This window comes from Castor canadensis, chromosome 10 (assembly GCF_047511655.1).
Source record: "Castor canadensis chromosome 10, mCasCan1.hap1v2, whole genome shotgun sequence".
In the NCBI taxonomy this organism is placed as follows: Eukaryota; Metazoa; Chordata; class Mammalia; order Rodentia; family Castoridae; genus Castor; species Castor canadensis.
This window is the reverse complement of record NC_133395.1, coordinates 87,666,806-87,689,174: the sequence shown is the minus strand read 5'-3', so window position 1 is coordinate 87,689,174 and position 22,369 is coordinate 87,666,806. Positions and strand designations below refer to the sequence as shown.

Genomic DNA, 22,369 nt, shown 5'->3' with positions numbered 1-22,369 from the left:
GCCAGCAGAACTGGCCCTGGCTGAGCCCCGTACCCACCCTCCTGCCATCCCTGGCCCTGCTAGCAAATGGCAGAGATCCTCTGGCCTCCGAGCCCAGACAAAAATCCTGATGCAGTTGGCCGAGGGGCCGCAAACCAAGGCTTCGCTTGTTCCCGCTCAGGCCCCAGCCATACCCTCTTGTCCTTCGGCTGCTCGTGTGTGGGGTGGGGGATAGGAGGGTGCATCCCCGTGCGTGCGTGCGTGGTCTGGGTGTCTCTGCCTGGTGTGTGTGTGTGTGTGTGTGTGTGTTAGATGCCGTGCCTGGTGTAGGTGGGGAAGAGCAAGCCCTCACGCACAGAGCCCCATCACACACTGGGGCCGGGCCGAGGGGGTCAATCTGCTCGGCCTGATTGCGTTGGGCATACATTGCAGAAGGTGGGTTTTCCAAGGCGGAGCAGAGGGTCCCGGCACCTGAGGTTGTCCACGGGGAGAATGTCTGTTCCACGGGGGCAAGCGGTCCCTTCCGTCGTGCCCAAGCCCATGTGACCCCGAAGGCCAGGTGGCCCCGGTCCTTGAGCTGACTGAGGAGTGCTTTGAGACCCTGAGGGTGGCACAGGCGACTGGGCGCCAGCGGCGGCCCTCCCTCCCTTTGAGCGGGACGGGGAGCTGCCGCTGGCATCCGGAGCTCTGGCGGCCTGCGCCCTCTGTCCCTGTGACCGCAGGCTCTGCCGTGGGAGGCGGGATCCCACGTAGAGGTCGCGCGCTGGCTGCCCTGTCTTGGGTTGAGCGACGGAGCGCGACGTGGAGCAGCACCCGACTGAGGCTCCCTGCTTCTCTGTCCCCTGGCGTCTTGCCCTGGACCCAGTGCACCACCTTGTGGCGAGCCCAGGTGTGGCGCGTCCCGCTGTGGGGCCCGCTGGGGTGCAGGACCCACTTTCTCATGGCTTCCGCACGTCCCTCCCCGCCCGCATGGAGGGCAGTTGGGGAGCGGTCCCCAACGTGGCCTGGGACCAACCTCGCTGGGGACCCGTGTCGCGGGCGCGCGCCCCAGGAGAGTGTGGGGAGGGGAGAGGATTCGGGGACGTAGCTGTGAGGATTCGGTGTGCGTGGGTCTGGCGGGTGGCCCGGACGGGGTCGGGGTCGTGGTCACGGTGGGTCGTTGTGGTGGTGGTGGTGGTGGTGCTGGGGGTGGTGGTGGTGGTGGGGGGGTGGTGGCGAAGTCCCCGAAGACAAAAGGAGCAGCGAGGGAGGGAGGAGCAAAAGCCTACAGCACCCGGTATTCCCAGGCGGTCTCCCATCCAAGTACTAACCAGGCCCGACCCTGCTTAGCTTCCGAGATCAGACGAGATCGGGCGCGTTCAGGGTGGTATGGCCGTAGACGCTCGCCGCCGCCTCCGGGAGCCCCAAGAGCCTGCCGAGGGCCCCGGCGTGCGTCTCCACGCTGCTCTCCTGGCACGGCTGGGAGTCCGGGTGGGGGCTGGCAGCCCGGGGCCAGCGGCCAGAGGCCCCGCGCGCCTGCTCGGGCAGCCGGTCTCGCCCAGGTGGCCGCTGGGTGGCTTTCTTCCCGAGGTGTCCTGCTGCCAGGACGAGGGTCAAGTTTTCTCGGGGGAAAATTTCTCAGTGCTCTCGGGCGCTTGTTCTTCTGGGAATGTCCACTGCTGTGGCCAAGGCGGGGGACGCACAGCTCGGGCCAGGGCAAGCAGCCGCCCTCCTCCGTCGCCTCCTGGAGCCGTATCCTTGGGTGGGTGCGTGGCTCCCAGCGGAGGTCTCGGGGACCCTTCCGGTCCTCTTCGTCCGGAAAGCGCCACTGCCCCTCCAGCCCATCAGGAAAACGGCAGCCGCGCCCTTCGCCGACCCGCTCCACCCTCCTCCACACTCAGGGCCTGGGGCTGCGGGGCTGAATCGTGAGGCTTTCCAGCCCAGCACTTCACCTCTGGCCCCTTTCACACCCGGGATCTTGGGAAGAAGAAACAAAACCAAACACAGCCAAAGCCATCTCCTCCGACCCGGGGCCCCTCCACATCCCTTCCGATCCCGGGTTCCTGCCGGCCTCCCGGGGCGTTTCTCCCAGGCAGGCCTTCGCGGCCACTACACGGGGCTGAGCACTCGAGTCCTCGGGCGTCACGGGGCCCGCGGCCACGCCAAGCACGCACGACTCCCGGGTCTCGTCTGCTCCTGGGTGCCCTGGGCCTCTTCCCTGTGCCGCTGCTGGGTCTTGTGCCCCTGCTTGGCCTCCTTCAGACCCGACCCCGTGCTACGCGGCCACGTGCTACAGGATCGTGCCAGCAGAACTGGCCCTGGCTGAGCCCCGTACCCACCCTCCTGCCATCCCTGGCCCTGCTAGCAAATGGCAGAGATCCTCTGGCCTCCGAGCCCAGACAAAAATCCTGATGCAGTTGGCCGAGGGGCCGCAAACCAAGGCTTCGCTTGTTCCCGCTCAGGCCCCAGCCATACCCTCTTGTCCTTCGGCTGCTCGTGTGTGGGGTGGGGGAGAGGAGGGTGCGTCCCCGTGCGTGCGTGCGTGGTCTGGGTGTCTCTGCGTGGTTTGTGTGTGTGTGTGTGTGTGTGTGTTAGATGCCGTGCCTGGTGTAGGTGGGGAAGAGCAAGCCCTCACACACAGAGCCCCATCACACACTGGGGCCGGGCCGAGGGGGTCAATCTGCTCGGCCTGATTGCGTTGGGCATACATTGCAGAAGGTGGGTTTTCCAAGGCGGAGCAGAGGGTCCCGGCACCTGAGGTTGTCCACGGGGAGAATGTCTGTTCCACGGGGGCAAGCGGTCCCTTCCGTCGTGCCCAAGCCCATGTGACCCCGAAGGCCAGGTGGCCCCGGTCCTTGAGCTGACTGAGGAGTGCTTTGAGACCCGGAGGGTGGCACAGGCGACTGGGCGCCAGCGGCGGCACTCCCTCCCTTTGAGCGGGACTGGGAGCTGCCGCTGGCATCCGGAGCTCTGGCGGCCTGCGCCCTCTGTCCCTGTGACCGCAGGCTCTGCCGTGGGAGGCGGGATCCCACGTAGAGGTCCCGCGCTGGCTGCCCTGTCTTGGATTGAGCGACGGAGCGCGACGTGGAGCAGCACCCGACTGAGGCTCCCTGCTTCTCTGTCCCCTGGCGTCTTGCCCTGGACCCAGTGCACCACCTTGTGGCGAGCCCAGGTGTGGCGCGTCCCGCTGTGGGGCCCGCTGGGGTGCAGGACCCACTTTCTCATGGCTTCCGCACGTCCCTCCCCGCCCGCCTGGAGGGCAGGTGGGGAGCGGTCCCCAACGTGGCCTGGGACCAACCTCGCTGGTGACCCGTGTCGCGGGCGCGCGCCCCAGGAGAGTGTGGGGAGGGGAGAGGATTCGGGGACGTAGCTGTGAGGATTCGGTGTGCGTGGGTCTGGCGGGTGGCCCGGACGGGGTCGGGGTCGTGGTCACGGTGTGTCGTTGTGGTGGTGGTGGTGGTGGTGGTGCTGGGGGTGGTGGTGGTGGTGGGGGGGGTGGTGGCGAAGTCCCCGAAGACAAAAGGAGCAGCGAGGGAGGGAGGAGCAAAAGCCTACAGCACCCGGTATTCCCAGGCGGTCCCCCATCCAAGTACTAACCAGGCCCGACCCTGCTTAGCTTCCGAGATCAGACGAGATCGGGCGCGTTCAGGGTGGTATGGCCGTAGATGCTAGCCGCCGCCTCCGGGAGCCCCAAGAGCCTGCCGAGGGCCCCGGCGTGCATCTCCACGCTGCTCTCTTGGCAAGGCTGGGAGTCCGGGTGGGGGCTGGCAGCCCGGGGCCAGCGGCCAGAGGCCCCGCGCGCCTGCTCGGGCAGCCGGTCTCGCCCAGGTGGCCGCTGGGTGGCTTTCTTCCCGAGGTGTCCTGCTGCCAGGACGAGGGTCAAGTTTTCTCGGGGGAAAATTTCTCAGTGCTCTCGGGCGCTTGTTCTTCTGGGAATGTCCACTGCTGTGGCCAAGGCGGGGGACGCACAGCTCGGGCCAGGGCAAGCAGCCGCCCTCCTCTGTCGCCTCCTGGAGCCGTATCCTTGGGTGGGTGCGTGGCTCCCAGCGGAGGTCTCGGGGACCCTTCCGGTCCTCTTCGTCCGGAAAGCGCCACTGCCCCTCCAGCCCATCAGGAAAACGGCAGCCGCGCCCTTCGCCGACCCGCTCCGCCCTCCTCCACACTCAGGGCCTGGGGCTGCGGGGCTGAATCGTGAGGCTTTCCAGCCCAGGACTTCACCTCTGGCCCCTTTCACACCCGGGATCTTGGGAAGAAGAAACAAAACCAAACACAGCCAAAGCCATCTCCTCCGACCCGGGGCCCCTCCACATCCCTTCCGATCCCGGGTTCCTGCCGGCCTCCCGGGGCGTTTCTCCCAGGCAGGCCTTCGCGGCCACTACACGGGGCTGAGCACTCGAGTCCTCGGGCGTCACGGGGCCCGCGGCCACGCCAAGCACGCACGACTCCCGGGTCTCGTCTGCTCCTGGGTGCCCTGGGCCTCTTCCCTGTGCCGCTGCTGGGTCTTGTGCCCCTGCTTGGCCTCCTTCAGACCCGGCCCCGTGCTACGCGGCCACGTGCTACAGGATCGTGCCAGCAGAACTGGCCCTGGCTGAGCCCCGTACCCACCCTCCTGCCATCCCTGGCCCTGCTAGCAAATGGCAGAGATCCTCTGGCCTCCGAGCCCAGACAAAAATCCTGATGCAGTTGGCCGAGGGGCCGCAAACCAAGGCTTCGCTTGTTCCCGCTCAGGCCCCAGCCATACCCTGTTGTCCTTCGGCTGCTAGTGTGTGGGGTGGGGGAGAGGAGGGTGCGTCCCCGTGCGTGCGTGCGTGGTCTGGGTGTCTCTGCGTGGTGTGTGTGTGTGTGTTAGATGCCGTGCCTGGTGTAGATGGGGAAGAGCAAGCCCTCACGCACAGAGCCCCATCACACACTGGGGCCGGGCCGAGGGGGTCAATCTGCTCGGCCTGATTGCGTTGGGCATACATTGCAGAAGGTGGGTTTTCCAAGGCGGAGCAGAGGGTCCCGGCACCTGAGGTTGTCCACGGGGAGAATGTCTGTTCCACGGGGGCAAGCGGTCCCTTCCGTCGTGCCCAAGCCCATGTGACCCCGAAGGCCAGGTGGCCCCGGTCCTTGAGCTGACTGAGGAGTGCTTTGAGACCCGGAGGGTGGCACAGGCGACTGGGCGCCAGCGGCGGCCCTCCCTCCCTTTGAGCGGGACTGGGAGCTGCCGCTGGCATCCGGAGCTCTGGCGGCCTGCGCCCTCTGTCCCTGTGACCGCAGGCTCTGCCGTGGGAGGCGGGATCCCACGTAGAGGTCCCGCGCTGGCTGCCCTGTCTTGGGTTGAGCGACGGAGCGCGACGTGGAGCAGCACCCGACTGAGGCTCCCTGCTTCTCTGTCCCCTGGCGTCTTGCCCTGGACCCAGTGCACCACCTTGTGGCGAGCCCAGGTGTGGCGCGTCCCGCTGTGGGGCCCGCTGGGGTGCAGGACCCACTTTCTCATGGCTTCCGCACGTCCCTCCCCGCCCGCCTGGAGGGCAGTTGGGGAGCGGTCCCCAACGTGGCCTGGGACCAACCTCGCTGGTGACCCGTGTCGCGGGCGCGCGCCCCAGGAGAGTGTGGGGAGGGGAGAGATTTGGGAACGTAGCTGTGAGGATTCGGTGTGCGTGGGTCTGGCGGGTGGCCCGGACGGGGTCGGGGTCGTGGTCACGGTGGGTCGTTGTGGTGGTGGTGGTGGTGGTGGTGCTGGGGGTGGTGGTGGTGGTGGGGGGGGTGGTGGCGAAGTCCCCGAAGACAAAAGGAGCAGCGAGGGAGGGAGGAGCAAAAGCCTACAGCACCCGGTATTCCCAGGCGGTCTCCCATCCAAGTACTAACCAGGCCCGACCCTGCTTAGCTTCCGAGATCAGACGAGATCGGGCGCGTTCAGGGTGGTATGGCCGTAGATGCTAGCCGCCGCCTCCGGGAGCCCGAAGAGCCTGCCGAGGGCCCCGGCGTGCATCTCCACGCTGCTCTCCTGGCACGGCTGGGAGTCCGGGTGGGGGCTGGCAGCCCGGGGCCAGCGGCCAGAGGCCCCGCGCGCCTGCTCGGGCAGCCGGTCTCGCCCAGGTGGCCGCTGGGTGGCTTTCTTCCCGAGGTGTCCTGCTGCCAGGACGAGGGTCAAGTTTTCTCGGGGGAAAATTTCTCAGTGCTCTCGGGCGCTTGTTCTTCTGGGAATGTCCACTGCTGTGGCCAAGGCGGGGGACGCACAGCTCGGGCCAGGGCAAGCAGCCGCCCTCCTCCGTCGCCTCCTGGAGCCGTATCCTTGGGAGGGTGCGTGGCTCCCAGCGGAGGTCTCGGGGACCCTTCCGGCCCTCTTCGTCCAGGAAAGCGCCACTGCCCCTCCAGCCCATCAGGAAAACGGCAGCCGCGCCCTTCGCCGACCCGCTCCGCCCTCCTCCACACTCAGGGCCTGGGGCTGCGGGGCTGAATCGTGAGGCTTTCCAGCCCAGGACTTCACCTCTGGCCCCTTTCACACCCGGGATCTTGGGAAGAAGAAACAAAACCAAACACAGCCAAAGCCATCTCCTCCGACCCGGGGCCCCTCCACATCCCTTCCGATCCCGGGTTCCTGCCGGCCTCCCGGGGCGTTTCTCCCAGGCAGGCCTTCGCGGCCACTACACGGGGCTGAGCACTCGAGTCCTCGGGCGTCACGGGGCCCGCGGCCACGCCAAGCACGCACGACTCCCGGGTCTCGTCTGCTCCTGGGTGCCCTGGGCCTCTTCCCTGTGCCGCTGCTGGGTCTTGTGCCCCTGCTTGGCCTCCTTCAGACCCGGCCCCGTGCTACGTGGCCACGTGCTACAGGATCGTGCCAGCAGAACTGGCCCTGGCTGAGCCCCGTACCCACCCTCCTGCCATCCCTGGCCCTGCTAGCAAATGGCAGAGATCCTCTGGCCTCCGAGCCCAGACAAAAATCCTGATGCAGTTGGCCGAGGGGCCGCAAACCAAGGCTTCGCTTGTTCCCGCTCAGGCCCCAGCCATACCCTCTTGTCCTTCGGCTGCTCGTGTGTGGGGTGGGGGATAGGAGGGTGCATCCCCGTGCGTGCGTGCGTGGTCTGGGTGTCTCTGCCTGGTGTGTGTGTGTGTGTGTGTGTGTGTTAGATGCCGTGCCTGGTGTAGGTGGGGAAGAGCAAGCCCTCACGCACAGAGCCCCATCACACACTGGGGCCGGGCCGAGGGGGTCAATCTGCTCGGCCTGATTGCGTTGGGCATACATTGCAGAAGGTGGGTTTTCCAAGGCGGAGCAGAGGGTCCCGGCACCTGAGGTTGTCCACGGGGAGAATGTCTGTTCCACGGGGGCAAGCGGTCCCTTCCGTCGTGCCCAAGCCCATGTGACCCCGAAGGCCAGGTGGCCCCGGTCCTTGAGCTGACTGAGGAGTGCTTTGAGACCCGGAGGGTGGCACAGGCGACTGGGCGCCAGCGGCGGCCCTCCCTCCCTTTGAGCGGGACGGGGAGCTGCCGCTGGCATCCGGAGCTCTGGCGGCCTGCGCCCTCTGTCCCTGTGACCGCAGGCTCTGCCGTGGGAGGCGGGATCCCACGTAGAGGTCGCGCGCTGGCTGCCCTGTCTTGGGTTGAGCGACGGAGCGCGACGTGGAGCAGCACCCGACTGAGGCTCCCTGCTTCTCTGTCCCCTGGCGTCTTGCCCTGGACCCAGTGCACCACCTTGTGGCGAGCCCAGGTGTGGCGCGTCCCGCTGTGGGGCCCGCTGGGGTGCAGGACCCACTTTCTCATGGCTTCCGCACGTCCCTCCCCGCCCGCATGGAGGGCAGTTGGGGAGCGGTCCCCAACGTGGCCTGGGACCAACCTCGCTGGGGACCCGTGTCGCGGGCGCGCGCCCCAGGAGAGTGTGGGGAGGGGAGAGGATTCGGGGACGTAGCTGTGAGGATTCGGTGTGCGTGGGTCTGGCGGGTGGCCCGGACTGGGTCGGGGTCGTGGTCACGGTGGGTCGTTGTGGTGGTGGTGGTGGTGGTGCTGGGGGTGGTGGTGGTGGTGGGGGGGTGGTGGCGAAGTCCCCGAAGACAAAAGGAGCAGCGAGGGAGGGAGGAGCAAAAGCCTACAGCACCCGGTATTCCCAGGCGGTCTCCCATCCAAGTACTAACCAGGCCCGACCCTGCTTAGCTTCCGAGATCAGACGAGATCGGGCGCGTTCAGGGTGGTATGGCCGTAGACGCTCGCCGCCGCCTCCGGGAGCCCCAAGAGCCTGCCGAGGGCCCCGGCGTGCGTCTCCACGCTGCTCTCCTGGCACGGCTGGGAGTCCGGGTGGGGGCTGGCAGCCCGGGGCCAGCGGCCAGAGGCCCCGCGCGCCTGCTCGGGCAGCCGGTCTCGCCCAGGTGGCCGCTGGGTGGCTTTCTTCCCGAGGTGTCCTGCTGCCAGGACGAGGGTCAAGTTTTCTCGGGGGAAAATTTCTCAGTGCTCTCGGGCGCTTGTTCTTCTGGGAATGTCCACTGCTGTGGCCAAGGCGGGGGACGCACAGCTCGGGCCAGGGCAAGCAGCCGCCCTCCTCCGTCGCCTCCTGGAGCCGTATCCTTGGGTGGGTGCGTGGCTCCCAGCGGAGGTCTCGGGGACCCTTCCGGTCCTCTTCGTCCGGAAAGCGCCACTGCCCCTCCAGCCCATCAGGAAAACGGCAGCCGCGCCCTTCGCCGACCCGCTCCACCCTCCTCCACACTCAGGGCCTGGGGCTGCGGGGCTGAATCGTGAGGCTTTCCAGCCCAGCACTTCACCTCTGGCCCCTTTCACACCCGGGATCTTGGGAAGAAGAAACAAAACCAAACACAGCCAAAGCCATCTCCTCCGACCCGGGGCCCCTCCACATCCCTTCCGATCCCGGGTTCCTGCCGGCCTCCCGGGGCGTTTCTCCCAGGCAGGCCTTCGCGGCCACTACACGGGGCTGAGCACTCGAGTCCTCGGGCGTCACGGGGCCCGCGGCCACGCCAAGCACGCACGACTCCCGGGTCTCGTCTGCTCCTGGGTGCCCTGGGCCTCTTCCCTGTGCCGCTGCTGGGTCTTGTGCCCCTGCTTGGCCTCCTTCAGACCCGACCCCGTGCTACGCGGCCACGTGCTACAGGATCGTGCCAGCAGAACTGGCCCTGGCTGAGCCCCGTACCCACCCTCCTGCCATCCCTGGCCCTGCTAGCAAATGGCAGAGATCCTCTGGCCTCCGAGCCCAGACAAAAATCCTGATGCAGTTGGCCGAGGGGCCGCAAACCAAGGCTTCGCTTGTTCCCGCTCAGGCCCCAGCCATACCCTCTTGTCCTTCGGCTGCTCGTGTGTGGGGTGGGGGAGAGGAGGGTGCGTCCCCGTGCGTGCGTGCGTGGTCTGGGTGTCTCTGCGTGGTTTGTGTGTGTGTGTGTGTGTGTGTGTTAGATGCCGTGCCTGGTGTAGGTGGGGAAGAGCAAGCCCTCACACACAGAGCCCCATCACACACTGGGGCCGGGCCGAGGGGGTCAATCTGCTCGGCCTGATTGCGTTGGGCATACATTGCAGAAGGTGGGTTTTCCAAGGCGGAGCAGAGGGTCCCGGCACCTGAGGTTGTCCACGGGGAGAATGTCTGTTCCACGGGGGCAAGCGGTCCCTTCCGTCGTGCCCAAGCCCATGTGACCCCGAAGGCCAGGTGGCCCCGGTCCTTGAGCTGACTGAGGAGTGCTTTGAGACCCGGAGGGTGGCACAGGCGACTGGGCGCCAGCGGCGGCACTCCCTCCCTTTGAGCGGGACTGGGAGCTGCCGCTGGCATCCGGAGCTCTGGCGGCCTGCGCCCTCTGTCCCTGTGACCGCAGGCTCTGCCGTGGGAGGCGGGATCCCACGTAGAGGTCCCGCGCTGGCTGCCCTGTCTTGGATTGAGCGACGGAGCGCGACGTGGAGCAGCACCCGACTGAGGCTCCCTGCTTCTCTGTCCCCTGGCGTCTTGCCCTGGACCCAGTGCACCACCTTGTGGCGAGCCCAGGTGTGGCGCGTCCCGCTGTGGGGCCCGCTGGGGTGCAGGACCCACTTTCTCATGGCTTCCGCACGTCCCTCCCCGCCCGCCTGGAGGGCAGGTGGGGAGCGGTCCCCAACGTGGCCTGGGACCAACCTCGCTGGTGACCCGTGTCGCGGGCGCGCGCCCCAGGAGAGTGTGGGGAGGGGAGAGGATTCGGGGACGTAGCTGTGAGGATTCGGTGTGCGTGGGTCTGGCGGGTGGCCCGGACGGGGTCGGGGTCGTGGTCACGGTGTGTCGTTGTGGTGGTGGTGGTGGTGGTGGTGCTGGGGGTGGTGGTGGTGGTGGGGGGGGTGGTGGCGAAGTCCCCGAAGACAAAAGGAGCAGCGAGGGAGGGAGGAGCAAAAGCCTACAGCACCCGGTATTCCCAGGCGGTCCCCCATCCAAGTACTAACCAGGCCCGACCCTGCTTAGCTTCCGAGATCAGACGAGATCGGGCGCGTTCAGGGTGGTATGGCCGTAGACGCTAGCCGCCGCCTCCGGGAGCCCCAAGAGCCTGCCGAGGGCCCCGGCGTGCATCTCCACGCTGCTCTCTTGGCAAGGCTGGGAGTCCGGGTGGGGGCTGGCAGCCCGGGGCCAGCGGCCAGAGGCCCCGCGCGCCTGCTCGGGCAGCCGGTCTCGCCCAGGTGGCCGCTGGGTGGCTTTCTTCCCGAGGTGTCCTGCTGCCAGGACGAGGGTCAAGTTTTCTCGGGGGAAAATTTCTCAGTGCTCTCGGGCGCTTGTTCTTCTGGGAATGTCCACTGCTGTGGCCAAGGCGGGGGACGCACAGCTCGGGCCAGGGCAAGCAGCCGCCCTCCTCTGTCGCCTCCTGGAGCCGTATCCTTGGGTGGGTGCGTGGCTCCCAGCGGAGGTCTCGGGGACCCTTCCGGCCCTCTTCGTCCGGAAAGCGCCACTGCCCCTCCAGCCCATCAGGAAAACGGCAGCCGCGCCCTTCGCCGACCCGCTCCGCCCTCCTCCACACTCAGGGCCTGGGGCTGCGGGGCTGAATCGTGAGGCTTTCCAGCCCAGGACTTCACCTCTGGCCCCTTTCACACCCGGGATCTTGGGAAGAAGAAACAAAACCAAACACAGCCAAAGCCATCTCCTCCGACCCGGGGCCCCTCCACATCCCTTCCGATCCCGGGTTCCTGCCGGCCTCCCGGGGCGTTTCTCCCAGGCAGGCCTTCGCGGCCACTACACGGGGCTGAGCACTCGAGTCCTCGGGCGTCACGGGGCCCGCGGCCACGCCAAGCACGCACGACTCCCGGGTCTCGTCTGCTCCTGGGTGCCCTGGGCCTCTTCCCTGTGCCGCTGCTGGGTCTTGTGCCCCTGCTTGGCCTCCTTCAGACCCGGCCCCGTGCTACGCGGCCACGTGCTACAGGATCGTGCCAGCAGAACTGGCCCTGGCTGAGCCCCGTACCCACCCTCCTGCCATCCCTGGCCCTGCTAGCAAATGGCAGAGATCCTCTGGCCTCCGAGCCCAGACAAAAATCCTGATGCAGTTGGCCGAGGGGCCGCAAACCAAGGCTTCGCTTGTTCCCGCTCAGGCCCCAGCCATACCCTGTTGTCCTTCGGCTGCTAGTGTGTGGGGTGGGGGAGAGGAGGGTGCGTCCCCGTGCGTGCGTGCGTGGTCTGGGTGTCTCTGCGTGGTGTGTGTGTGTGTGTTAGATGCCGTGCCTGGTGTAGATGGGGAAGAGCAAGCCCTCACGCACAGAGCCCCATCACACACTGGGGCCGGGCCGAGGGGGTCAATCTGCTCGGCCTGATTGCGTTGGGCATACATTGCAGAAGGTGGGTTTTCCAAGGCGGAGCAGAGGGTCCCGGCACCTGAGGTTGTCCACGGGGAGAATGTCTGTTCCACGGGGGCAAGCGGTCCCTTCCGTCGTGCCCAAGCCCATGTGACCCCGAAGGCCAGGTGGCCCCGGTCCTTGAGCTGACTGAGGAGTGCTTTGAGACCCGGAGGGTGGCACAGGCGACTGGGCGCCAGCGGCGGCCCTCCCTCCCTTTGAGCGGGACTGGGAGCTGCCGCTGGCATCCGGAGCTCTGGCGGCCTGCGCCCTCTGTCCCTGTGACCGCAGGCTCTGCCGTGGGAGGCGGGATCCCACGTAGAGGTCCCGCGCTGGCTGCCCTGTCTTGGGTTGAGCGACGGAGCGCGACGTGGAGCAGCACCCGACTGAGGCTCCCTGCTTCTCTGTCCCCTGGCGTCTTGCCCTGGACCCAGTGCACCACCTTGTGGCGAGCCCAGGTGTGGCGCGTCCCGCTGTGGGGCCCGCTGGGGTGCAGGACCCACTTTCTCATGGCTTCCGCACGTCCCTCCCCGCCCGCCTGGAGGGCAGTTGGGGAGCGGTCCCCAACGTGGCCTGGGACCAACCTCGCTGGTGACCCGTGTCGCGGGCGCGCGCCCCAGGAGAGTGTGGGGAGGGGAGAGGATTCGGGGACGTAGCTGTGAGGATTCGGTGTGCGTGGGTCTGGCGGGTGGCCCGGACGGGGTCGGGGTCGTGGTCACGGTGGGTCGTTGTGGTGGTGGTGGTGGTGGTGGTGCTGGGGGTGGTGGTGGTGGTGGGGGGGGTGGTGGCGAAGTCCCCGAAGACAAAAGGAGCAGCGAGGGAGGGAGGAGCAAAAGCCTACAGCACCCGGTATTCCCAGGCGGTCTCCCATCCAAGTACTAACCAGGCCCGACCCTGCTTAGCTTCCGAGATAAGACGAGATCGGGCGCGTTCAGGGTGGTATGGCCGTAGATGCTAGCCGCCGCCTCCGGGAGCCCGAAGAGCCTGCCGAGGGCCCCGGCGTGCATCTCCACGCTGCTCTCCTGGCACGGCTGGGAGTCCGGGTGGGGGCTGGCAGCCCGGGGCCAGCGGCCAGAGGCCCCGCGCGCCTGCTCGGGCAGCCGGTCTCGCCCAGGTGGCCGCTGGGTGGCTTTCTTCCCGAGGTGTCCTGCTGCCAGGACGAGGGTCAAGTTTTCTCGGGGGAAAATTTCTCAGTGCTCTCGGGCGCTTGTTCTTCTGGGAATGTCCACTGCTGTGGCCAAGGCGGGGGACGCACAGCTCGGGCCAGGGCAAGCAGCCGCCCTCCTCCGTCGCCTCCTGGAGCCGTATCCTTGGGAGGGTGCGTGGCTCCCAGCGGAGGTCTCGGGGACCCTTCCGGCCCTCTTCGTCCAGGAAAGCGCCACTGCCCCTCCAGCCCATCAGGAAAACGGCAGCCGCGCACTTCGCCGACCCGCTCCGCCCTCCTCCACACTCAGGGCCTGGGGCTGCGGGGCTGAATCGTGAGGCTTTCCAGCCCAGGACTTCACCTCTGGCCCCTTTCACACCCGGGATCTTGGGAAGAAGAAACAAAACCAAACACAGCCAAAGCCATCTCCTCCGACCCGGGGCCCCTCCACATCCCTTCCGATCCCGGGTTCCTGCCGGCCTCCCGGGGCGTTTCTCCCAGGCAGGCCTTCGCGGCCACTACACGGGGCTGAGCACTCGAGTCCTCGGGCGTCACGGGGCCCGCGGCCACGCCAAGCACGCACGACTCCCGGGTCTCGTCTGCTCCTGGGTGCCCTGGGCCTCTTCCCTGTGCCGCTGCTGGGTCTTGTGCCCCTGCTTGGCCTCCTTCAGACCCGACCACGTGCTACGCGGCCACGTGCTACAGGATCGTGCCAGCAGAACTGGCCCTGGCTGAGCCCCATACCCACCCTCCTGCCATCCCTGGCCCTGCTAGCAAATGGCAGAGATCCTCTGGCCTCCGAGCCCAGACAAAAATCCTGATGCAGTTGGCCGAGTGGCCGCAAACCAAGGCTTCGCTTGTTCCCGCTCAGGCCCCAGCCATACCCTCTTGTCCTTCGGCTGCTCGTGTGTGGGGTGGGGGAGAGGAGGGTGCGTCCCCGTGCGTGCGTGCGTGGTCTGGGTGTCTCTGCGTGGTGTGTGTGTGTGTGTGTGTGTGTGTTAGATGCCGTGCCTGGTGTAGGTGGGGAAGAGCAAGCCCTCACGCACAGAGCCCCATCACACACTGGGGCCGGGCCGAGGGGGTCAATCTGCTCGGCCTGATTGCGTTGGGCATACATTGCAGAAGGTGGGTTTTCCAAGGCGGAGCAGAGGGTCCCGGCACCTGAGGTTGTCCACGGGGAGAATGTCTGTTCCACGGGGGCAAGCGGTCCCTTCCGTCGTGCCCAAGCCCATGTGACCCCGAAGGCCAGGTGGCCCCGGTCCTTGAGCTGACTGAGGAGTGCTTTGAGACCCGGAGGGTGGCACAGGCGACTGGGCGCCAGCGGCGGCCCTCCCTCCCTTTGAGCGGGACGGGGAGCTGCCGCTGGCATCCGGAGCTCTGGCGGCCTGCGCCCTCTGTCCCTGTGACCGCAGGCTCTGCCGTGGGAGGCGGGATCCCACGTAGAGGTCGCGCGCTGGCTGCCCTGTCTTGGGTTGAGCGACGGAGCGCGACGTGGAGCAGCACCCGACTGAGGCTCCCTGCTTCTCTGTCCCCTGGCGTCTTGCCCTGGACCCAGTGCACCACCTTGTGGCGAGCCCAGGTGTGGCGCGTCCCGCTGTGGGGCCCGCTGGGGTGCAGGACCCACTTTCTCATGGCTTCCGCACGTCCCTCCCCGCCCGCCTGGAGGGCAGTTGGGGAGCGGTCCCAAACGTGGCCTGGGACCAACCTCGCTGGTGACCCGTGTCGCGGGCGCGTGCCCCAGGAGAGTGTGGGGAGGGGAGAGGATTCGGGGACGTAGCTGTGAGGATTCGGTGTGCGTGGGTCTGGCGGGTGGCCCGGACGGGGTCGGGATCGTCGTCACGGTGGGTCATTGTGGTGGTGGTGGTGGTGGTGGTGCTGGGGGTGGTGGTGGTGGTGGGGGGGTGGTGGCGAAGTCCCCGAAGACAAAAGGAGCAGCGAGGGAGGGAGGAGCAAAAGCCTACAGCACCCGGTATTCCCAGGCGGTCTCCCATCCAAGTACTAACCAGGCCCGACCCTGCTTAGCTTCCGTGATCAGACGAGATCGGGCGCGTTCAGGGTGGTATGGCCGTAGACGCTAGCCGCCGCCTCCGGGAGCCCCAAGAGCCTGCCGAGGGCCCCGGCGTGCGTCTCCACGCTGCTCTCCTGGCACGGCTGGGAGTCCGGGTGGGGGCTGGCAGCCCGGGGCCAGCGGCCAGAGGCCCCGCGCGCCTGCTCGGGCAGCCGGTCTCGCCCAGGTGGCCGCTGGGTGGCTTTCTTCCCGAGGTGTCCTGCTGCCAGGACGAGGGTCAAGTTTTCTCGGGGGAAAATTTCTCAGTGCTCTCGGGCGCTTGTTCTTCTGGGAATGTCCACTGCTGTGGCCAAGGCGGGGGATGCAAATCTCGGGCCCGGGCAAGCAGCCGCCCTCCTCCGTCGCCTCCTGGGGACGTATCCTTGGGTGGGTGCGTGGCTCCCAGCGGAGGTCTCGGGGACCCTTCCGGTCCTCTTCGTCCGGAAAGCGCCACTGCCCCTCCAGCCCATCAGGAAAACGGCAGCCGCGCCCTTCGCCGACCCGCTCCGCCCTCCTCCACACTCAGGGCCTGGGGCTGCGGGGCTGAATCGTGAGGCTTTCCAGCCCAGGACTTCACCTCTGGCCCCTTTCACACCCGGGATCTTGGGAAGAAGAAACAAAACCAAACACAGCCAAAGCCATCTCCTCCGACCCGGGGCCCCTCCACATCCCTTCCGATCCCGGGTTCCTGCCGGCCTCCCGGGGCGTTTCTCCCAGGCAGGCCTTCGCGGCCACTACACGGGGCTGAGCACTCGAGTCCTCGGGCGTCACGGGGCCCGCGGCCACGCCAAGCACGCACGACTCCCGGGTCTCGTCTGCTCCTGGGTGCCCTGGGCCTCTTCCCTGTGCCGCTGCTGGGTCTTGTGCCCCTGCTTGGCCTCCTTCAGACCCGGCCCCGTGCTACGCGGCCACGTGCTACAGGATCGTGCCAGCAGAACTGGCCCTGGCTGAGCCCCGTACCCACCCTCCTGCCATCCCTGGCCCTGCTAGCAAATGGCAGAGATCCTCTGGCCTCCGAGCCCAGACAAAAATCCTGATGCAGTTGGCCGAGGGGCCGCAAACCAAGGCTTCGCTTGTTCCCGCTCAGGCCCCAGCCATACCCTCTTGTCCTTCGGCTGCTCGTGTGTGGGGTGGGGGAGAGGAGGGTGCGTGCCCGTGCGTGCGTGCGTGTTCTGGGTGTCTCTGCGTGGTGTGTGTGTGTGTGTGTGTGTGTGTGTGTGTGTGTGTGTTAGATGCCGTGCCTGGTGTAGGTGGGGAAGAGCAAGCCCTCACGCACAGAGCCCCATCACACACTGGGGCCGGGCCGAGGGGGTAAATCTGCTCGGCCTGATTGCGTTGGGCATACATTGCAGAAGGTGGGTTTTCCAAGGCGGAGCAGAGGGTCCCGGCACCTGAGGTTGTCCACGGGGAGAATGTCTGTTCCACGGGGGCAAGCGGTCCCTTCCGTCGTGCCCAAGCCCATGTGACCCCGAAGGCCAGGTGGCCCCGGTCCTTGAGCTGACTGAGGAGTGCTTTGAGACCCGGAGGGTGGCACAGGCGACTGGGCGCCAGCGGCGGCCCTCCCTCCCTTTGAGCGGGACGGGGAGCTGCCGCTGGCATCCGGAGCTCTGGCGGCCTGCGCCCTCTGTCCCTGTGACCGCAGGCTCTGCCGTGGGAGGCGGGATCCCACGTAGAGGTCGCGCGCTGGCTGCCCTGTCTTGGGTTGAGCGACGGAGCGCGACGTGGAGCAGCACCCGACTGAGGCTCCCTGCTTCTCTGTCCCCTGGCGTCTTGCCCTGGACCCAGTGCACCACCTTGTGGCGAGCCCAGGTGTGGCGCGTCCCGCTGTGGGGCCCGCTGGGTTGCAGGACCCACTTTCTCATGGCTTCCGCACGTCCCTCCCCGCCCGCCTGGAGGGCAGTTGGGGAGCGGTCCCCAACGAGGCCTGGGACCAACCTCGCTGGTGACCCGTGTCGCGGGCGCGCGCCCCAGGAGAGTGTGGGGAGGGGAGAGGATTCGGGGACGTAGCTGTGAGGATTCGGTGTGCGTGGGTCTGGCGGGTGGCCCGGACGGGGTCGGGGTCGTGGTCACGGTGGGTCGTTGTGGTGGTGGTGGTGGTGGTGCTGGGGGTGGTGGTGGTGGTGGGGGGGTGGTGGCGAAGTCCCCGAAGACAAAAGGAGCAGCGAGGGAGGGAGGAGCAAAAGCCTACAGCACCCGGTATTCCCAGGCGGTCTCCCATCCAAGTACTAACCAGGCCCGACCCTGCTTAGCTTCCGAGATCAGACGAGATCGGGCGCGTTCAGGGTGGTATGGCCGTAGACGCTCGCCGCCGCCTCCGGGAGCCCCAAGAGCCTGCCGAGGGCCCCGGCGTGCGTCTCCACGCTGCTCTCCTGGCACGGCTGGGAGTCCGGGTGGGGGCTGGCAGCCCGGGGCCAGCGGCCAGAGGCCCCGCGCGCCTGCTCGGGCAGCCGGTCTCGCCCAGGTGGCCGCTGGGTGGCTTTCTTCCCGAGGTGTCCTGCTGCCAGGACGAGGGTCAAGTTTTCTCGGGGGAAAATTTCTCAGTGCTCTCGGGCGCTTGTTCTTCTGGGAATGTCCACTGCTGTGGCCAAGGCGGGGGACGCACAGCTCGGGCCAGGGCAAGCAGCCGCCCTCCTCCGTCGCCTCCTGGAGCCGTATCCTTGGGTGGGTGCGTGGCTCCCAGCGGAGGTCTCGGGGACCCTTCCGGTCCTCTTCGTCCGGAAAGCGCCACTGCCCCTCCAGCCCATCAGGAAAACGGCAGCCGCGCCCTTCGCCGACCCGCTCCACCCTCCTCCACACTCAGGGCCTGGGGCTGCGGGGCTGAATCGTGAGGCTTTCCAGCCCAGCACTTCACCTCTGGCCCCTTTCACACCGGGGATCTTGGGAAGAAGAAACAAAACCAAACACAGCCAAAGCCATCTCCTCCGACCCGGGGCCCCTCCACATCCCTTCCGATCCCGGGTTCCTGCCGGCCTCCCGGGGCGTTTCTCCCAGGCAGGCCTTCGCGGCCACTACACGGGGCTGAGCACTCGAGTCCTCGGGCGTCACGGGGCCCGCGGCCACGCCAAGCACGCACGACTCCCGGGTCTCGTCTGCTCCTGGGTGCCCTGGGCCTCTTCCCTGTGCCGCTGCTGGGTCTTGTGCCCCTGCTTGGCCTCCTTCAGACCCGACCCCGTGCTACGCGGCCACGTGCTACAGGATCGTGCCAGCAGAACTGGCCCTGGCTGAGCCCCGTACCCACCCTCCTGCCATCCCTGGCCCTGCTAGCAAATGGCAGAGATCCTCTGGCCTCCGAGCCCAGACAAAAATCCTGATGCAGTTGGCCGAGGGGCCGCAAACCAAGGCTTCGCTTGTTCCCGCTCAGGCCCCAGCCATACCCTCTTGTCCTTCGGCTGCTCGTGTGTGGGGTGGGGGAGAGGAGGGTGCGTCCCCGTGCGTGCGTGCGTGGTCTGGGTGTCTCTGCGTGGTTTATGTGTGTGTGTGTGTGTGTGTGTGTTAGATGCCGTGCCTGGTGTAGGTGGGGAAGAGCAAGCCCTCACACACAGAGCCCCATCACACACTGGGGCCGGGCCGAGGGGGTCAATCTGCTCGGCCTGATTGCGTTGGGCATACATTGCAGAAGGTGGGTTTTCCAAGGCGGAGCAGAGGGTCCCGGCACCTGAGGTTGTCCACGGGGAGAATGTCTGTTCCACGGGGGCAAGCGGTCCCTTCCGTCGTGCCCAAGCCCATGTGACCCCGAAGGCCAGGTGGCCCCGGTCCTTGAGCTGACTGAGGAGTGCTTTGAGACCCGGAGGGTGGCACAGGCGACTGGGCGCCAGCGGCGGCACTCCCTCCCTTTGAGCGGGACTGGGAGCTGCCGCTGGCATCCGGAGCTCTGGCGGCCTGCGCCCTCTGTCCCTGTGACCGCAGGCTCTGCCGTGGGAGGCGGGATCCCACGTAGAGGTCCCGCGCTGGCTGCCCTGTCTTGGATTGAGCGACGGAGCGCGACGTGGAGCAGCACCCGACTGAGGCTCCCTGCTTCTCTGTCCCCTGGCGTCTTGCCCTGGACCCAGTGCACCACCTTGTGGCGAGCCCAGGTGTGGCGCGTCCCGCTGTGGGGCCCGCTGGGGTGCAGGACCCACTTTCTCATGGCTTCCGCACGTCCCTCCCCGCCCGCCTGGAGGGCAGGTGGGGAGCGGTCCCCAACGTGGCCTGGGACCAACCTCGCTGGTGACCCGTGTCGCGGGCGCGCGCCCCAGGAGAGTGTGGGGAGGGGAGAGGATTCGGGGACGTAGCTGTGAGGATTCGGTGTGCGTGGGTCTGGCGGGTGGCCCGGACGGGGTCGGGGTCGTGGTCACGGTGTGTCGTTGTGGTGGTGGTGGTGGTGGTGGTGCTGGGGGTGGTGGTGGTGGTGGGGGGGGTGGTGGCGAAGTCCCCGAAGACAAAAGGAGCAGCGAGGGAGGGAGGAGCAAAAGCCTACAGCACCCGGTATTCCCAGGCGGTCCCCCATCCAAGTACTAACCAGGCCCGACCCTGCTTAGCTTCCGAGATCAGACGAGATCGGGCGCGTTCAGGGTGGTATGGCCGTAGACGCTAGCCGCCGCCTCCGGGAGCCCCAAGAGCCTGCCGAGGGCCCCGGCGTGCATCTCCACGCTGCTCTCTTGGCAAGGCTGGGAGTCCGGGTGGGGGCTGGCAGCCCGGGGCCAGCGGCCAGAGGCCCCGCGCGCCTGCTCGGGCAGCCGGTCTCGCCCAGGTGGCCGCTGGGTGGCTTTCTTCCCGAGGTGTCCTGCTGCCAGGACGAGGGTCAAGTTTTCTCGGGGGAAAATTTCTCAGTGCTCTCGGGCGCTTGTTCTTCTGGGAATGTCCACTGCTGTGGCCAAGGCGGGGGACGCACAGCTCGGGCCAGGGCAAGCAGCCGCCCTCCTCTGTCGCCTCCTGGAGCCGTATCCTTGGGTGGGTGCGTGGCTCCCAGCGGAGGTCTCGGGGACCCTTCCGGCCCTCTTCGTCCGGAAAGCGCCACTGCCCCTCCAGCCCATCAGGAAAACGGCAGCCGCGCCCTTCGCCGACCCGCTCCGCCCTCCTCCACACTCAGGGCCTGGGGCTGCGGGGCTGAATCGTGAGGCTTTCCAGCCCAGGACTTCACCTCTGGCCCCTTTCACACCCGGGATCTTGGGAAGAAGAAACAAAACCAAACACAGCCAAAGCCATCTCCTCCGACCCGGGGCCCCTCCACATCCCTTCCGATCCCGGGTTCCTGCCGGCCTCCCGGGGCGTTTCTCCCAGGCAGGCCTTCGCGGCCACTACACGGGGCTGAGCACTCGAGTCCTCGGGCGTCACGGGGCCCGCGGCCACGCCAAGCACGCACGACTCCCGGGTCTCGTCTGCTCCTGGGTGCCCTGGGCCTCTTCCCTGTGCCGCTGCTGGGTCTTGTGCCCCTGCTTGGCCTCCTTCAGACCCGGCCCCGTGCTACGCGGCCACGTGCTACAGGATCGTGCCAGCAGAACTGGCCCTGGCTGAGCCCCGTACCCACCCTCCTGCCATCCCTGGCCCTGCTAGCAAATGGCAGAGATCCTCTGGCCTCCGAGCCCAGACAAAAATCCTGATGCAGTTGGCCGAGGGGCCGCAAACCAAGGCTTCGCTTGTTCCCGCTCAGGCCCCAGCCATACCCTGTTGTCCTTCGGCTGCTAGTGTGTGGGGTGGGGGAGAGGAGGGTGCGTCCCCGTGCGTGCGTGCGTGGTCTGGGTGTCTCTGCGTGGTGTGTGTGTGTGTGTTAGATGCCGTGCCTGGTGTAGATGGGGAAGAGCAAGCCCTCACGCACAGAGCCCCATCACACACTGGGGCCGGGCCGAGGGGGTCAATCTGCTCGGCCTGATTGCGTTGGGCATACATTGCAGAAGGTGGGTTTTCCAAGGCGGAGCAGAGGGTCCCGGCACCTGAGGTTGTCCACGGGGAGAATGTCTGTTCCACGGGGGCAAGCGGTCCCTTCCGTCGTGCCCAAGCCCATGTGACCCCGAAGGCCAGGTGGCCCCGGTCCTTGAGCTGACTGAGGAGTGCTTTGAGACCCGGAGGGTGGCACAGGCGACTGGGCGCCAGCGGCGGCCCTCCCTCCCTTTGAGCGGGACTGGGAGCTGCCGCTGGCATCCGGAGCTCTGGCGGCCTGCGCCCTCTGTCCCTGTGACCGCAGGCTCTGCCGTGGGAGGCGGGATCCCACGTAGAGGTCGCGCGCTGGCTGCCCTGTCTTGGGTTGAGCGACGGAGCGCGACGTGGAGCAGCACCCGACTGAGGCTCCCTGCTTCTCTGTCCCCTGGCGTCTTGCCCTGGACCCAGTGCACCACCTTGTGGCGAGCCCAGGTGTGGCGCGTCCCGCTGTGGGGCCCGCTGGGGTGCAGGACCCACTTTCTCATGGCTTCCGCACGTCCCTCCCCGCCCGCCTGGAGGGCAGTTGGGGAGCGGTCCCCAACGTGGCCTGGGACCAACCTCGCTGGTGACCCGTGTCGCGGGCGCGTGCCCCAGGAGAGTGTGGGGAGGGGAGAGGATTCGGGGACGTAGCTGTGAGGATTCGGTGTGCGTGGGTCTGGCGGGTGGCCCGGACGGGGTCGGGGTCGTCGTCACGGTGGGTCATTGTGGTGGTGGTGGTGGTGGTGGTGCTGGGGGTGGTGGTGGTGGTGGGGGGGTGGTGGCGAAGTCCCCGAAGACAAAAGGAGCAGCGAGGGAGGGAGGAGCAAAAGCCTACAGCACCCGGTATTCCCAGGCGGTCTCCCATCCAAGTACTAACCAGGCCCGACCCTGCTTAGCTTCCGTGATCAGACGAGATCGGGCGCGTTCAGGGTGGTATGGCCGTAGACGCTAGCCGCCGCCTCCGGGAGCCCCAAGAGCCTGCCGAGGGCCCCGGCGTGCGTCTCCACGCTGCTCTCCTGGCACGGCTGGGAGTCCGGGTGGGGGCTGGCAGCCCGGGGCCAGCGGCCAGAGGCCCCGCGCGCCTGCTCGGGCAGCCGGTCTCGCCCAGGTGGCCGCTGGGTGGCTTTCTTCCCGAGGTGTCCTGCTGCCAGGACGAGGGTCAAGTTTTCTCGGGGGAAAATTTCTCAGTGCTCTCGGGCGCTTGTTCTTCTGGGAATGTCCACTGCTGTGGCCAAGGCGGGGGATGCAAATCTCGGGCCCGGGCAAGCAGCCGCCCTCCTCCGTCGCCTCCTGGAGACGTATCCTTGGGTGGGTGCGTGGCTCCCAGCGGAGGTCTCGGGGACCCTTCCGGTCCTCTTCGTCCGGAAAGCGCCACTGCCCCTCCAGCCCATCAGGAAAACGGCAGCCGCGCCCTTCGCCGACCCGCTCCGCCCTCCTCCACACTCAGGGCCTGGGGCTGCGGGGCTGAATCGTGAGGCTTTCCAGCCCAGGACTTCACCTCTGGCCCCTTTCACACCCGGGATCTTGGGAAGAAGAAACAAAACCAAACACAGCCAAAGCCATCTCCTCCGACCCGGGGCCCCTCCACATCCCTTCCG

At 67.5% G+C, this 22,369-nt stretch overlaps 10 non-coding genes across 10 annotated transcripts; all 10 read right to left on the bottom strand.

Moving 5' to 3' along the window:
• Positions 1–1,240: 1,240 nt before the first annotated feature.
• Positions 1,241–1,359, bottom strand: LOC141411607 (5S ribosomal RNA). Its single transcript, XR_012436447.1, has one exon. It is a non-coding gene; the product is annotated as a 5S ribosomal RNA (ribosomal RNA).
• A 2,147-nt stretch (positions 1,360–3,506) lies between these two features.
• On the bottom strand, positions 3,507–3,625 carry LOC141412639 (5S ribosomal RNA). The gene has a single exon (XR_012437481.1). It is a non-coding gene; the product is annotated as a 5S ribosomal RNA (ribosomal RNA).
• Positions 3,626–5,759: 2,134 nt separating this feature from the next.
• On the bottom strand, positions 5,760–5,878 carry LOC141412614 (5S ribosomal RNA). The gene has a single exon (XR_012437455.1). It is a non-coding gene; the product is annotated as a 5S ribosomal RNA (ribosomal RNA).
• Positions 5,879–8,020: 2,142 nt separating this feature from the next.
• LOC141411606 (5S ribosomal RNA) lies at positions 8,021–8,139 on the bottom strand. The gene has a single exon (XR_012436446.1). It is a non-coding gene; the product is annotated as a 5S ribosomal RNA (ribosomal RNA).
• Positions 8,140–10,286: 2,147 nt separating this feature from the next.
• On the bottom strand, positions 10,287–10,405 carry LOC141412391 (5S ribosomal RNA). The gene has a single exon (XR_012437231.1). It is a non-coding gene; the product is annotated as a 5S ribosomal RNA (ribosomal RNA).
• Positions 10,406–12,540: 2,135 nt separating this feature from the next.
• On the bottom strand, positions 12,541–12,659 carry LOC141413000 (5S ribosomal RNA). Its single transcript, XR_012437842.1, has one exon. It is a non-coding gene; the product is annotated as a 5S ribosomal RNA (ribosomal RNA).
• Positions 12,660–14,804: 2,145 nt separating this feature from the next.
• LOC141412783 (5S ribosomal RNA) lies at positions 14,805–14,923 on the bottom strand. The gene has a single exon (XR_012437625.1). It is a non-coding gene; the product is annotated as a 5S ribosomal RNA (ribosomal RNA).
• Positions 14,924–17,078: 2,155 nt separating this feature from the next.
• On the bottom strand, positions 17,079–17,197 carry LOC141411605 (5S ribosomal RNA). Its single transcript, XR_012436445.1, has one exon. It is a non-coding gene; the product is annotated as a 5S ribosomal RNA (ribosomal RNA).
• Positions 17,198–19,346: 2,149 nt separating this feature from the next.
• LOC141412390 (5S ribosomal RNA) lies at positions 19,347–19,465 on the bottom strand. The gene has a single exon (XR_012437230.1). It is a non-coding gene; the product is annotated as a 5S ribosomal RNA (ribosomal RNA).
• Positions 19,466–21,599: 2,134 nt separating this feature from the next.
• LOC141412781 (5S ribosomal RNA) lies at positions 21,600–21,718 on the bottom strand. Its single transcript, XR_012437623.1, has one exon. It is a non-coding gene; the product is annotated as a 5S ribosomal RNA (ribosomal RNA).
• Between the last annotated feature and the right edge of the window lie 651 nt (positions 21,719–22,369).